At 35.2% G+C, this 16,015-nt stretch overlaps 1 non-coding gene across 1 annotated transcript; it reads left to right on the top strand.

Annotated features, from left to right (window-relative positions):
* Positions 1-1,987: 1,987 nt before the first annotated feature.
* Positions 1,988-2,094, top strand: LOC138089373 (U6 spliceosomal RNA). The gene has a single exon (XR_011145802.1). It is a non-coding gene; the product is annotated as a U6 spliceosomal RNA (small nuclear RNA).
* The last annotated feature ends 13,921 nt before the right edge of the window (positions 2,095-16,015 follow it).

Genomic DNA, 16,015 nt, shown 5'->3' on the forward strand with positions numbered 1-16,015 from the left:
GGATGTGGAGAAAAGGGCATCCTTATATACTGTTGGTGGGGATGTACATTAGGACAGCCACTGAAGAAAATAACATGGAGTTTCCTCAAATAATTAAAGACAGAACTACCATATGAATACAAGATTACACAGCAGAACTGTACAAAAAAATTGTCATGACCCAGATACCTATGATAGTGTGATCACTCATCTAGAGCCAGATATCCTGGAATACAAAGTCAAGTGGGCCTTGGGAAGCATCATTGAGAACAATGCTAGTGGAGGTGATGGAATTCTAGTTAAGCTATTTAAAATCCTAAAAGATGATGCTGTGAAAGTGCTGTACTCAATATGCCAGGAAATTTGGAAAACTCAACAGTGGCCACAGGACTGGAAAAGATCAGTTTTCATTCAATCCCAAAGAAGGGCAATGCCAAAGAATGTTCAAACTACTGCACAATTCCATTCATCATCTAACACACTAGCAAAGTAATGCTCAAAATTCTCCAAGACAGGCTTCAATGGTACATGAACCAAGAACTTCCAGATGTTCAAGCTGGATTTAGAAAAGGCAGAGGAACCAGAGATCAAATTGTGAACATCTGCTCAATCATAGAAAAGCAAGAGAATTCCTGGAAAACAAATACTTTTTCTTTATTGATTACACCAAAGCCTTTGACTGTGTAGATCTGAAAAAACTGTGGAAAATTCTTCAAGATATGGGAATACCAGACCACTTTACTTGCCTCATGATAAACCTGTATGAAGGTCAAGAAGAAACAGTCAGAACCAGACTTGGAACAGACTGGTTCCAGTTTGTGAAAGGAGTACATCAAGGATGTATATTGTCACCCTGCTTATTTAACCTATATGCAGAGTATATCATGAGAAATGCTGGGTTGGATGAAGCACAGCTGGAGTCAACATTGCTGGGAGAAGTATCAATAACCTCAGACATGCAGATGACACCACCCTTATGGCAGAAACTGAAGAGGAACTGAAGAGATTCTTGATGAGAGTGAAAGAGCTGGCTTACAACTCAGCATTCAAAACATAGGATCATGGCATCCAGTCCCATCACTTCCTGGCAAATAGATGGGGAAACAATGGAAACAATGACAGACTTTATTTTCTGGGTCTCCAAAATCACTGCAGATGGTGAAATCTGCAGCCATGAAATCAAAAGACACTTGCTCTTTGGAAGAAAATCTCTGGCCAACCTCAACAGCATATTAAGAAGCAGAGATATTGCTTTGCCAGCAAAGATCCTTCTTGTCAAAGGTATTTTTTTTTTTTTCAGTAGTCATGTATGGATATGAGAGTTGGATTACACAGAAAGCTGAGCAAGAAAGAATTGATGCTTTTGAGCTGTGGTGTTGGAGAAAACTCTTGAGAGTCCCTTGGATTGCAAGGATATCCAACCAGTCCATCCTAAAGGAAATCAGTCCTGAATATTTATTGGAAAGACTCATACTGAAGATTAAACTCCAATACTTTGGCCTCCTGATCTGAAGAACTGACTTATTAGCAAAGACCCTGATGCTGGGAAAGATTGAAGGCAGGAGGAGAAGGGGACAGCAGAGGATAAGATGGTTGTATAACATCGCCAACTTGATGGACATGAATTTGAGCGAGCTTCGGGAGTTGGTGATGGACTGGGAATCTGGCATATTGCAGTCCATGGGGTCACAAAGAGTCAGACACGACTAAGTGGCTGAACTGAACTGAGCTGAACCGTATGACCCAGTCATTCCCCTCCTGGGCATATATCAAGTGAAACAAAGTGATTATCTTGAAGTGATAGCCATACTCCCAACTCCTATAAAAATACTGAAACAGAGTCAGCAAGGAATAGAAAATCTGAATGGAACTCTAATGAGCAAAGAGATTGAATTTGCAATTTTTAAAGTTTCTGCAAAAAAAAAAAAAGAAAAAAAAAAAAAAAACACCTAAGACCTGATAGTGATGATGGCTTCAACTGTTAAGTCTACCAGGGAGAATTAAGATCATGCTGTCTTTGGCAGCACATATACTAAAACTGGAATAATACAAAGAAGATTATCATGATCCCTGCAATAGGATGGCATGCCTATTTGTTAAGTGTTCTATATTTTTCAAGAGGGAGAGGACATGTGTACTTATAGTTGATTCATTTTGATGCACGGAAGAAAGTAACAAAATATTTTAAAGCAATTATGCTCCAATTAAAAATTTTAAAAAGAATTAAGGCCAATTATTTCAAATTCTTAAGAAGAAAATAATTGTAGGAAGAGGAGAAAACATTTTTGACTCCATCTATGAGGCCAACATTACTTTGATATCAAAATCAGACAAAGATATCACAAGATCTTTAAATTATAGAACACACATTTTCATGAAAAAGTACAGAAAATTCTCAACAAAATAGTAACAAGTAAAATCCCACAATATAGCAGGAAAGATTATACATCATGACCTAGTAAGATTATCTGAAAGACTCAAGGTTGAGTGAATATACAAGTATCAATCACTGTATAGCATCTTATTAATAAAATAAATCCAGTGCCATTCTTCTCAATACTGTAGTAGGATTTCCTGAAGAAACTGACAAATTAACCCTATCATTCACATGTTAATCCTATGATTTACATAATAAGAAAACATCCCAGAATAAATGAAACCATTTTGAAGAATAAGAACAAACTAAGAAAGCTAAAAATTTCTGATTTCAAAACCTCTGCAAAAGGTACAATAATAAAATAGTGTTTTACTGGCATAAAAAAATAGACATCAGTCTATGGAATAGAACTGAAAGTCCAGAAATAAACTCATATTTAGCTAGTTAGATAGTTAGCTGATTTTCAATTCAATGGGGAAAGGATAGTTTTATCAACAAATGGTGCTAGACCAACCGTATTTCCAGATATAAAAGAAAGAAGTTGTAGTTCTATTTCACAACAAATAAAAGTAACTCAATGTGGTCAAAGACTTTACATTTGTAAGATATCACAGTGAAAAAACTATTAGAAGAATGTATATAAGTGTAAATCTTTGTGGCTTTAGTTTAGATGGTGCTTTCTTAGATATGATTCTTAAAGCATAGCAACCCCTCTCCCACTCTGAAAAAAAAAAAAAAGAAAAAATGAAACTAGACTTCATGCATATAAAAAGTTTTTGCGATTCAAAGAACATTATCAAGAAATTGAGAAGCTACACCTAAAATGTGTGGAAATATCTGTAAATCATATATCTAATACCTTATTTTACCTTACCTTAATATCTAGTACCTTATTTTCAAAATATGTAAAGAACTCTATAAACTCGACCAAAAAGAAAATATCCAACCAAAAATGGGCAAAGAACTTTAATACACAGTTCCCCAAAGAAGGTATACAAACGACCAACAAAGACAAGTACTCAGCACCCATAGTCATGAGGGAAATGTAAAGCAAAAACATAATGACATACCACTTTACTCCTGATAGCCGTAATCAATTTAAAACTGCAAACAATTTAAAACTGCAATCAATTTAAAACTGCAATAAATTTAAAAAAGGAAAACTACAAATAATAAAAAGGGTGTGGGGAAATTGGAACTGTAATGACTTGAAATTTGGAAGTAAAATTGTGCAGTTGCTTTGATAAATAGCATGCAGTTCTTCAATAATTTAAGCATAGAATTACAATAAAAATCTGCAATTCCATTTCTAGTTATATAATGCAGAGAACTAAAAGCACAGCCTCACACATAATTTTGTACTCTGAAGTCTATAGAAATATTGTGTAAAATAGCAAAATAGTGGAGAAAAACTCAAATTTTAATTATTGAATAGATAAGCAACTATATATACACACACACACACACACACACACACACCAAAAAATACACATGGAATATTATGCAGGTATTAAAAGTAATTCAGAACTAATATATGCTACTCTGTGAAAGAACTTTGAAAGAATTATGTTAAGTGAAAGAAGCAAGCTACAAGGCTGTATAAGTTTGTTTATAGAAAATATACAGGATCTGGCAAATTAATGGATACAGAAAGTAGACTACTGGATTAACTGCCAATGAGTATGAAATTTACTTTGGGTTGATCAAAATATTCTTGAATTAGTCAGTTGTGAAGGTTGCAAAACTTTGTGAACACACTAAAGAGGCTGAATTGTATAATTAATTACATGAATTTTGTTTAGATTATATCTCAATAAAAAGGCATAAACATATTACAATGTATGGACAGAGAACACCACACAGATACAAAACCAAATAAAACTAGAATTGCAGTACCAGTACCAGACAGAGTAGACTTTAGAAGAAGAAATATTATTAGACACAAAGTAAATATTTTAAAATGACAAAGTATACATTATCTAAAAAACGTAAAACCGTAACGTTTACCTTCACAAAAGAATTTCTAACATGTGAAATAAGAAATGAAAGAAGAAACAAACAATGAATAAATATATTTCAACATCCAACACTACTTTTTTGGTAACTAATAAAAATCGGCAGAAAAATGGCAATGTATGGGTGAGCTGAAAAACAATATTTATGAAGTTACTTAATTGCATAATGGAATACTCTACCCAACAGCAGAATATACATTCTTCTCAAGTGTGTATGGAACAGTCACCAAAATAGCTTACATAACTGGACACATAAAAAACCCTTTTACAAATTTAAAAGAATACAAATAATACAAAGAATTTTCTCAGATCATACAATTTAAGATATAACTAAATATATGGAAAATACCAAAAATTTCAATATTTGGAAAATGTTATAATCATAAATAGCACATGTGTCAATGATAGAATCTCTAAAGAAATCTAAAATACAGTCTGAATTGAATAAAATATGAAACACTGCATGTAAACTTGTCAGAAGCACCTAAAGCAGTACATAGAGATACATATATAGCATCAAATGCTTATATAACTATAGACAAAAGTTCTTACTTAAATCAGTAATGTACACTTCCACAGTACTTATCATGAGTAAAAAGAGCAAAACAAAACAAATCAAGTGGAAAGAAGGGAATAAGTTTAATAGCACAAAGCAGTGAAACTGAAAACAGAAAAACAGTACAGAACATCAATGAATCCAGATATTATTCTTTTTAATAAAAAGTTAATAAAAGTGATACAACTTCAGTCAAACTGAATAAGAATGAAAAAAAGAAATATTATCCTAGATCCCCAAATCATTAAAAAGATAACTAGGGGTTAATATAAAGTATATGCACACAAACTCCATAATTTAAATGAAATAGACCAATCCAAAAAAAAAAAAAAAACAACAACAACAACAACAAAAAACAAATAACAACGATGTTGTGATCATTCACCTTGAGCTAGACATCCAGGAGTGCAAAGTGATCCGCCTTAGGACGGATCACTATGAATAAAGCTAGGAGAGGTGATAGAATTCCAGCTGAGCTATTTCAAATCTTAAAAGATGATGCTGTTAAAGTACTGCACTCAATATGCCAGCAAATTTGAAAAACTCAGCACTGGCCACAGGACTGGAAAATATCAATTTTCATTCTAATCCCAAAGAAGGGCAATGCCAAAGAGTCTTCAAACTGCAACACAATTGTACTCATCTCACACCTTAGCAAAATAATGCTCAAAATTCTCCAAAGTAGACTTCAATAGTATGTGAACCAAGAATTCCTAGATGTTCAAACTGGATTTAGAAAACTCAGAGGAACCAGAAATCAAATTGCCAACATCCACTGGATCATGGAAAAATCAAGAGAATTCCAGAAAAACATCTACTTCTGCTTCATTGACTATGCTAAATCCTTTGACTGTGTGGATCACAACAAACTGTGGAAAATTCTTAAAGAGATGGGAATAACAGACCAACTTACCTGCCTCCTGAGAAATCTGTGCAGGTCAAGAAGCAACAGATAGAGCTGACATTGACCAACAGATTGCCGGGAGAAATATCAGTAACCTCAGATACGCTTTATTTTGTCACCTTGGTTATATGCAGTGTACATCATGCTGAATGCAGGGCTGGATGAAGCACAAGCTAGAATCTCAACTTCCAGGAGAAATAACAATAGCTTCAGATACGCAGATGACAATACCCTTATGGAAGAAAGTGAAGAGAACTGAAGAACCTCTTGATGAAAGGGAAAGAGGAGTCAGTAAAAGCTGGCTTAAAACTCAACATTCAAAAAGTTAAGACTGTGGCATCTGGTCCCGTCACTTCCTGGCAAATAAATGGGGAAACAATGGAAACAGTGACAGACTTTATTTTCCTGGGCTCCAGAAGCACTGCAAATGATGACTCCAGCCATGAAATTAAAAGACTCTTGCTCCTTGGAAGAAATGCTCTGACCAATCTAGACAGCCTATTAAGAAGTAGAGACATTACTTTACCAAAAATTGTCTGTATATTTAAAGCTGTGGTTTTTGCAGTAGTCGTGTATGGATGTGAGAGTTGGACCATTAAGAAAGCTGAGCACCAAAGAATTGATGCTTCTGAACTGTGGAGTTGGAGAGAACTTTTGAGAGACCCTTGGACATGAAGGAGATCAAACCAGTCACTCCTGAAGTAAGTCAGTCCTGAATATTCATTGGAAGGACTGATGGTGAAGCTCCAATACTTTGGCCACCTGATGCAATGAACTAATTCATTCGAAAATACCTTGAATCTGGAAAAGATTGAAGGCTGGAGATGAAGGGGACAACAGAGGATGAGATGGCTGGATGGTATCACTGACTCAAAGGACGTGAGTTTGAGCAAGTCCAGCAGTTGGTGATGACAGGGAGCCTGGAGTGCTGCAGTCCATGGGGTTGTAAACAGTCAGACATGACTGAGCTACTAAACTGAACTGAAGTGACCAACATATAATGAAGATAATCCTTTTATACAAAGCATGCACAATTAAGAAAGAAGTGTTTCTTCAATAAATGATATTGGAAAAATTGTTTATCCACCTGTAAAACAGTGATACAGGAACTTTATTAACATTAAATTAAGAAAAAAGTGATCTCTATATATTCAACACTTAAAGAAGAGATGAAGTTGCAATCTGCTAGAAGAAATTATAAGAAAAATCCTTTTGTCATATCTTTTGTATATAATCATGGAAGTATATGCAGTGAAAACTAACATTGGCAAATCAAAGTGCATTGAACTAAAAATTTCAGCAGTGGCCACAGGACTGAAAAAAGTGAGCTTTCATTACAATTGCAAAGAAGGGCAATGCCAAACACTGTTCAAATTACCATACAATTGTAGTCATTTCACATACTAGCACGGTTATTGTCCAGATCCTCAAGGTAGGCTTTAGCAGTACATAAACTGAGAATTTCCATATATATAAGTTGGCTTCAAAGTGTCAGAGGTACCAGAGGTCAAAGTGCCAACATTCATTGGATCATGGAGAAAGCAAAGGGTTTCCAGAAAAACATATACTTCTATTTCATTTACAACACTAAAGCTTTAACTGTGTGGATCACAACAAATGGTGGAAAATTCTTAAAGAGATGGAAGTGCCAGATCACCTTACCAGTCTCCCAAGAAATCTGTATGCAGGTCAAGAAGAAAAAGTTAGAACTAGACATGGCAAAAGGAATGGTTCAAGATTGGGAAAAGAGTACGTCAAGTTTGCATTTTGTTACCCTGCTTATTTAACTTATATGCAGAATGCATCATGAGAAATACCAGGCTGGATGAATCTAAAGCTGCAATCAAGACTGCCAGGAGAAATATCAGTTACCTCAAATATGCAGTTGTTACCACTATTCTGGCAGAAAGTGAAAAACAGTGGTCTCTTATTGAGGGTGAAAGAGGAAAGTGGAAAAGATAGCTTGAAACTCACATTCAAAAACTAATATCATGACATCCAGTCCCATGACTTCATGGTGAATATTAATAGAAGGGGTAAAAGTGGAAACAGTGGCGCATTGTGTTTTCTTGGGGTTCAAAATCATTGCAGCCATGAAATTAAAAGACATACTCCTTGGAAGAAAAGATATGACCAACCTATACAGCATATTAAAAAGCAGAGACATTACTTCACTAACAAAGGTCCATATAGTCAAAGCTATGGTTTTTCCCATAGTCATGTATGGATGTAAGAGTTGGTCCAAAAAGAAGGTTGAACACCAAAAAATTGATGCTTTCCAATTGTGCTGACTCCTGAGAATCCCTTGAACAGCAAGGAGATCAAACCAGCCAATCCTAAAGGAAATCAACCCTGAATATTCATTGGAAGGACTGTTACTGAAGCTGAAGGTCCAATACTTTGTCCACCTGATGTGAAGAGCTGACTCATTGGAAAACAATCCTGAGGCTGGGAAAGATTTAAGGCAAAAGAAGAAGGAGGTGGCAGAAGATGAGATGGTTAGATAACATTACTCAATGGATATGAAATTGAGTGAAATTTGAGAGACAGTGGAGGATAGAGGAAACTGATGTCCATGGGTCCCAAAGAGTCAGACACAGCTTAGCAACTGAACAACAACATTTCTGTATAGCAAAAAAAAAAAAAAAAAAGAAGAAGAAGAAAGAAAGAAAAAAAAATCAAGAAAGAAACAACCTATGTAATGGGAAAATATTTGCACATATGTATATATAGTATATATATATATTTATATACACATAATTAAGGTTCCTTCTTTCTTAAGACTCAACAGTAGTTGATTGCATATTGTGGCAAAATGGGTAAAACTGGATATCACTCTGCCAAATGGAGTAAGTCAGACACAGAGAGACAAATACTTTTTATTCGCACCTAGATGTGGAATATACAAAAGTCAGACTCAGAAGCAGAGAGTAGGATGTTGCTTACCAGGGTCTAGAGGGTGAAGAAAATGGGGATAATATTGGTCAAAGGGCAAAAAAAAAAAAAAAAAAAGGTCAAGTATGTAATTGGAAAATATTGGCAAGCCAAGTATCTCTTTAGCAGTTCATATTCAAAATAAATAAGCAACAACAACAGACAGGAAAACACACAGCCTGATTTTAAAATGAGCATGCAAACTAAATACATATTTTTTGGTTAATATCTAAAATAAATGTATTTTAGCAAAATATATTTAGTAACATACAGAAAAGATTTAGATACACAGGAGGAACTTCTGAAGATACGATGAACTACATCATGATGACTGTCATTAACCACGGTTCACTGTACACGTGAAATTGGCTGAGTAGACTTTAACTGTTCTCACAAAAAAGGTAAACGGATGGGTATTTTAACTAGCTTGAATGTTGTAAACATTTCACAATGCATATATAAAGTAAAAACATCACATGGTATACCTTAAGTATATTCAATTTTTGCCTATATCACAATAAAGCTGGGGAAAAGAAAAGTAATCTTTTTAAAGAAAGTGAATTTGTAATTATATCTTTCAATAAACAAAGCATCAGATATAAGATGTTTCCTGGGTAAATTGTATCAAACATTAAAAAGAATACCAAAATAATATCATCTCTTCCTGAAAAAGAAGAGGAGGGAAAACTGGCCAACTCATTGTGCATCCAGTGTTATCTGAATAACCAAATGAATAAAGACATTACAAGAAACATAAACTACAGATCAATAACCCTCATGAGTATGAATGCAAAATTATTCACCAGTTATTCAGTTCAGTTCAGTTCAGTTCAGTCACTCAATTGTGTCTGAATCTTTGCGACCCCATGAATTGCAGTATGCCAGGCCTCCCTGTCCATCACCAACTCCCGGAGTTCACTCAGACTCACGTCTATCGAGTCCGTGATGCCATCCAGCCATCTCATCCTCTGTTGTCCCCTTCTCCTCCTGCCCCCAATCCCTTCCAGCATCAGAGTCTTTTCCAATGGGTCAGCTCTTCACATGAGGTAGCCAAAGTACTGGAGCTTCAGCTTGAGCATCATTCTTTTCAAAGAAATCCCAGGACTGATCTCCTTCAGAATGGACTGGTTGGATCCGCTTGCAGTCCAAGGGACACTCAAGAGTCTTCTCCAACACCACAGTTCAAACGCATCAATTCTTTGGCACTCAGCCTTCTTCACAGTCCAAATCTCACATCCATACATTACTCCTGGGAAAACCATAGCCTTGACTAGACGGACCTTAGTCGGCAAAGTAATGTCTCTGCTTTTGAATATGCTATCTAGGTTGGTCATAACTTTTCTTCCAAGGAGTAAGCATCTTTTAATTTCATGGCTACAGTCATCATCTGCAGTGGTTTTGGAGCCCCAAGAAAATAAAGTCTGACACTGTTTCTACTGTTTCCCCATCTATTTCCCATGAAGTGATGGGACCAGATGCCATCATCTTCGTTTTCTGAATGTTGAGCTTTAAGCCAACTTTTTCACTCTCTTCTTTCACTTTCATCAAGAGGCTTTTTAGCTCCTCTTCACTTTCTGCCATAAGGGTGGTGTCATCTGCATATCTGAGGTTATTGATATTTCTCCCAGCAATCTTGATTCCAGCTTGTGTTTCCTCCAGTCCAGCGTTTCTTATGATGTACTCTGCATATAAGTTAAATAACATTAGCCAAATATATTTAGTAATATACAGAAAAGAAACTACATCATGACAAGTAGGGTTTATTCCAGAATTTCAAACTTGTTACGTAATCAAAGGAAATTGAGATTGACACATATGCTCTATTGATACTCTATACATAGATAACTAATATGAACATACTGTATACCACAGGGAACTGTACTTAAGGCCCTGTGATGACCTGAATGGGTAGAAGCCCAAAAAGGAGGAGATACATGTATTCATATGGCTGATTCATTATGCTGTACAGTAGAATCTAACACATTGTAAAGCAACTATACTTCAATAAAAATTAATTAAAAAGGAAAAAAACTAGTGTAAACTATCATATCAACAACTTAAAGGAAAAGCACATGATCGTCTCAATAAACACAAAAAAATCATTTGACACACTTAACATTCATTCATGGTATTTCTATGTATTTGTGCTCAGTAACCCTCTCATGTCTGGCTCTGTGTGACTCTATCAACTCTAGGTCGCCAGGCTCCTCTCTCCACGGAATTCTCCAAGCAAGAATACTGGAGGAGTTTGCCATTTCCACTCGAGGGCATCTTCCCGACCCAGGGATCAAACCTGCATCTCTTGTAATTCTTGCATTGGCAGGTGAATCCTTTACCTGCTGACCCATGTATTTGATAGCTATTCAATAAATCCATGTTGGTTGAGTAAATTGAAATGCTCAATAAAGCCACAACAACGGGAGGAAAATAAACAACTTTAAAGCCATAATATTGATTTTAGAGTTATGACAAAGTATAAAATGAACCCACAGGAGCCAAAGGAGAGAGATTTTTTTGAAAGAAGATGACCAAGAGTAGGGAGCTGCTGATGTTCTTAATTATGAGAACTGAGGAAAACATACTTGAAAATTAGGAAGTCCATGCTGGTCCTCATAATGCAAGTTAAACAGAACCTAAAAGAGACGTATTGTGTGTGTATGTGTGTGCATGTGTATGTGTATATATATATATCCCCCCCCCACCAAAGGAAGAGATGGAAAGATTTAATACCTGATAATTTTTATTCAATGTGAGGAAGCAAAATAGACCTAGAGGCAATAGGAAAATAAACACTGAGATAATTTTAAATATGTTAAATATTTTAGAATCTCCAAATATCTTAGGGGAAAAATCATATCATGATTAAAAGCAGGCCACTTTAGAAAGTTCTGTAATATTTTCTGGCAATGGCTCACAGCTAAAAAAAAACATAGTGATGTAACATCTGATTTAATGTGTTTACTTTTGTAAAGAAAAACTTAAAAAACTGTGTATAGCATCTTGATAGCTAGAAAAATCAGTTTAGGAAAAATAATTTTAGTTCCAGTTCTTCAAAAGAGAAAAATGATTAATTGTATACACATTAGTTTTAAGACTGAAACAAAAGCAGTGTACATTGTGAATAATACATTTGGAGGGGAGAGAGAAATTTCACTTGTTAATCCATTATCTTTCATGTCTGAATGGCCATTCATTAAAAAATTAAATAATTTTTAATATTTAAATTAATACATGTATTTAAAATTAAATAAAATTGATGCCATATGAAATTAATGTTGCAGGACATATATCTCTAATAAAACTGAAGACCCCAGTGAATTAAATGGAATCAGTGTTCAATTTAATAAAACAACAGAGAATTTACTCATCTTTAAATAAATTTAGTTATTTTGGAATAAAAGTACATGAGAAAAAGCTATTTATCTGCATGATAATACTAAGAAATCTAAATTCAGACTTAAAAATTAATGAATAAAATGACTCCATGTATATTACTATATAAATTCATGTAAATTCAGGAAGAATTTTGTTTTCATTCCATGAAAACAATGAAAGCTCTTGTCTTATCTACTCTGTTGAAACATGTCCTTTGCCTGATTATAATGGTGATGGACTATTTAACACCATCCTCACAACTCAGCCGCATTCTAGCCTTAGCCTAGCAGCATTCATAATGAAAAATAATTAAGATAATATTGGACTGTATCACCAACAGGACAACCCATAGCTTTGTTATTATACTTAATCAATGAATTGGCTAGGGAATAGAGACTGTATAATGTTACATAACTGATTCAGGAGTTCTTCATGTAGTGATAAATCATCCTCTTTCTAAAGTATTACCTTGTTAGTTAGCAGCTAAAATGGTCCCTATGTTAATATCTCACACTCAATTCTGTAGCCTTTCATTTCATTGACTTCAGTTTTTTTTTTTTTTTTTTTTTAATTGGAGGCTAATGACTTTACAATATTGTAGTGGTTTTGGCCATATATTGGCATGAATCAGCCATGGGTGTACATATGTCCCCCATCGTGACTTGATTCAGACCCCAAAGGCTTAAGGTAATAACTTTTCATAGACCGTATAACTAATTGCCTTGCTCCAATTCATTACAATATAACACTCAAATTTTGTAATAAATATTTATTCAATTGAACACAATGAATGGTGTTTTCATGTTGGTCAGTATTTTAAAGCTATAGAGTTAGACCAATGTGGTTCTACATATTTCTTTGAGGCTCCTATAATAGCATAAATTCTTAATCAAATCAATATCACAGACTTCTAGAGACATTTGGCTCTTTAAGTGTTGACAATGCATATTCCAGATCAAAGAAACACAGATTTTAGTCTACTTTTATTTGGAATATCTGTATATTGATTATATATGACAACTTCAACCATGTTTACAGGTAAGCTTAGAAATGATATAAAACTGTTAAGCAAGTCTGTAGAAATTTATTTCTTAAGGCCTTTCAGATAAAACAAAACACAAACAACAACAAAATATAATTTTATTCCAAATGTTACCTCATTCTGATTTCATCTCAGTCGTATAGAGTAACAATGTTTTGAGTTGCCCCAATGTTCAGCAATAGGAATATTATTGGGAAAAGAAAGTCCAATTTCTTGGACTAAAAATCAAGGTCAAATAACTTCCTTAAACCTTCTAAAGTAATACACTCCAAACACCAGTGGTTCAAATCAGCACAGGTATATTTCTTGCTTATGCTACCTGCCAAACAGGCTTGCCTAGGATTTTATCCCCTAATCTTGCTTTTCTAAGAAAACAATAAAATTAGATTACTTATAATATTGATAATTTTAACCAATGGTACATGATTTTTTTTTTCAATGTAGCAATAAAGTTTCCATCATCTTATAAACTTTCCCTTGTTCTCTTCTCCCAAGCTATAACCATTTCCTTAGAATATATGCAGGTTGGGAATAAAATGAAATGGACCTATTTACACTCATCTGCCATTAATTTCCTGCCAGTGGAGAGTGGTCATTTATAAAGCTACAGTTTGCTAAATCATCAGCAGTATTCTTCCTGGAGTTGCCAAAAGCAGTCTTTGAATTCAAAGACCATCCAGTAAAATCTTGCTTAGCTCAAAATAAGCCTGAGGATGTTCCACCAAGCATAGAGTCAGCGAGCTAAATCATTTACTATAATCCACAACAAAGATGCTGTTAGATAGAAAAGCAACTGACTTGGAAATGACTTTTTATGAGCAAGAGCAGCAGCAAGGTAAGGGCAAATAAATGAAGATGCAGGCACACCGGTTCACAGAACCAACACAGTGAGGACACTGGGATGTCTTACACTGAACCAGTACTGCTCACTTTCAAAGCACAAAAATTGGAATATTGCCTGAAAATACTATCATTATCTAAAAACAACTTATGTGCTACTTCACAAGCAATAAGAATTATTTATATTACTGAAAATGACAGCACACATAGTAACTTATGTACTGAAATGCCTGAGCATGAAGCTTTCTTGCTTGTGTGGCCTTGCCATAAAATTGATGCAAAACTGATTTTCATAGTTGACAGGTTATTATGAAGAAAGAAAGGTACATTTCCATTTTCAGCAAGTGTAGCATATGAAAATCGATACACCCTGGAGGTACAAATAATGCTTATCATGTGATTGATAAAATAAACACTATTGTAAATAAATACATAAATCAGTGTTATTTGTGAGTCCAGGAGAAAGAGAAAATCTGACAAGTTTTATAATACACAATAACACAAAAGACTGACTTTTGGAGAGGCAATATAAAACAGTGACAAAGAGGCAGATTTGGAATCAGAAAGCCTATGTTTGAAGTTAGAGGCTTTCTTTTAATTAGGAAATAAATTCATGTAAGCTACCTCTTCCAGCCTCAGAGTCTTCATCTGATAAACGGGATATTACTATCTTGTTCACCATAAATGAATGTTAAGTAAAATATATTTCATAAGGTAAATAGAACAATGCTATTTATCAATGCTATTAACAATGCTATTCACCAGCACAATGCTTGATGAAAATTTAATGGTATTTTTAATAGAAGAGTATGAATAAATAATCACTCAAGTGGCAATCAGTAAGCCTAGGTTTATGCCAATTACAACACTGATTCAATGTCTTGGCTTTTTTACTTACCTCCAAATTTTTTGTTTTCATTATCTGTTAGCTCTGAGAGAAGAAGAGTTGGATAAGCACATTCATTCATATATTCTTTCATCCTTTCATTCATTCATTCTTTTACTGAGCACTTCCTATGAGCTAAGCACAGAGTACAATGGATGCAAAGATGAGTAAGTCAGTCCCTCTCAACCAGATATTTACTGTCTAGTGGGGGAGGCAGAGAACCAAACTGAGCAAGTACCATGTAGTAGGGGTCACCACTTTAAAAGAGTACAGCTGAACACAGAGAGGAGACAAATTAAACCTGCCAGGAAACATCAGAACTGGTTAAACCTGTAAATATTATGTACACTCCATCTTGAAAAGTAATATTTTTAATTTAATCTAAGAAAGAGTTGAACTACTTCTCAGAAGGAAGAACAGATGCAAAATTAAGGGTGAAAAAGTGACACATTTGAATTAGAAGGGCAAAAGATAGTGAACTCAGTGACACAGTTGGGGAAGCGGGCAAATTCAGTGTAGTTTTGAGGTTTTATGTCTTACTACTACTTGTTTCTGGAGAAGGGAAAGGCAACTCACTGCAATATTCTTGCCTGGAGAATTCCATGGAGAGAAGAGCCTGGTGGGCTACTGTCCATAGGATCACAAAGAATTGGACACTACTGAGTGACAAACTTTGAACTGTGGTGTTGGAGAAGACTCTTGAGAGTCCCTTGGACTGCAAGGAGATCCAACCAGTCCATTCTGAAGGAGATCAGCCCTGGGATTTCTTTTTAGAAGGAATGATGCTAAAGCTGAAGCTCCAGTACTTTGGCCACCTCATGTGAAGAGTTGACTCATTGGAAAAGACTCTGATGCTGGGAGGGATTGGGGGCAGGAGGAGAAGGGGATGATAGAGGATGAGATGGCTGGATGGCATCACTTACTCGATGGACGTGAGTCTGAGTGAACTCCGGGAGTTGGTGATGGACAGGGAGGCCTGGCGTGCTGCGATTCATGGGGTCGCAAAGAGTTGGACACGACTGAGCGACTGAACTGAACTGAACCGAGTGACAAACACACTGGGGTTCTTATTTAAGGAGGCAATGTGCAAAGCTTTATCACAATTTC

The sequence above is a fragment of the Capricornis sumatraensis genome, chromosome 12 (assembly GCF_032405125.1).
Source record: "Capricornis sumatraensis isolate serow.1 chromosome 12, serow.2, whole genome shotgun sequence".
In the NCBI taxonomy this organism is placed as follows: domain Eukaryota; kingdom Metazoa; phylum Chordata; class Mammalia; order Artiodactyla; family Bovidae; genus Capricornis; species Capricornis sumatraensis.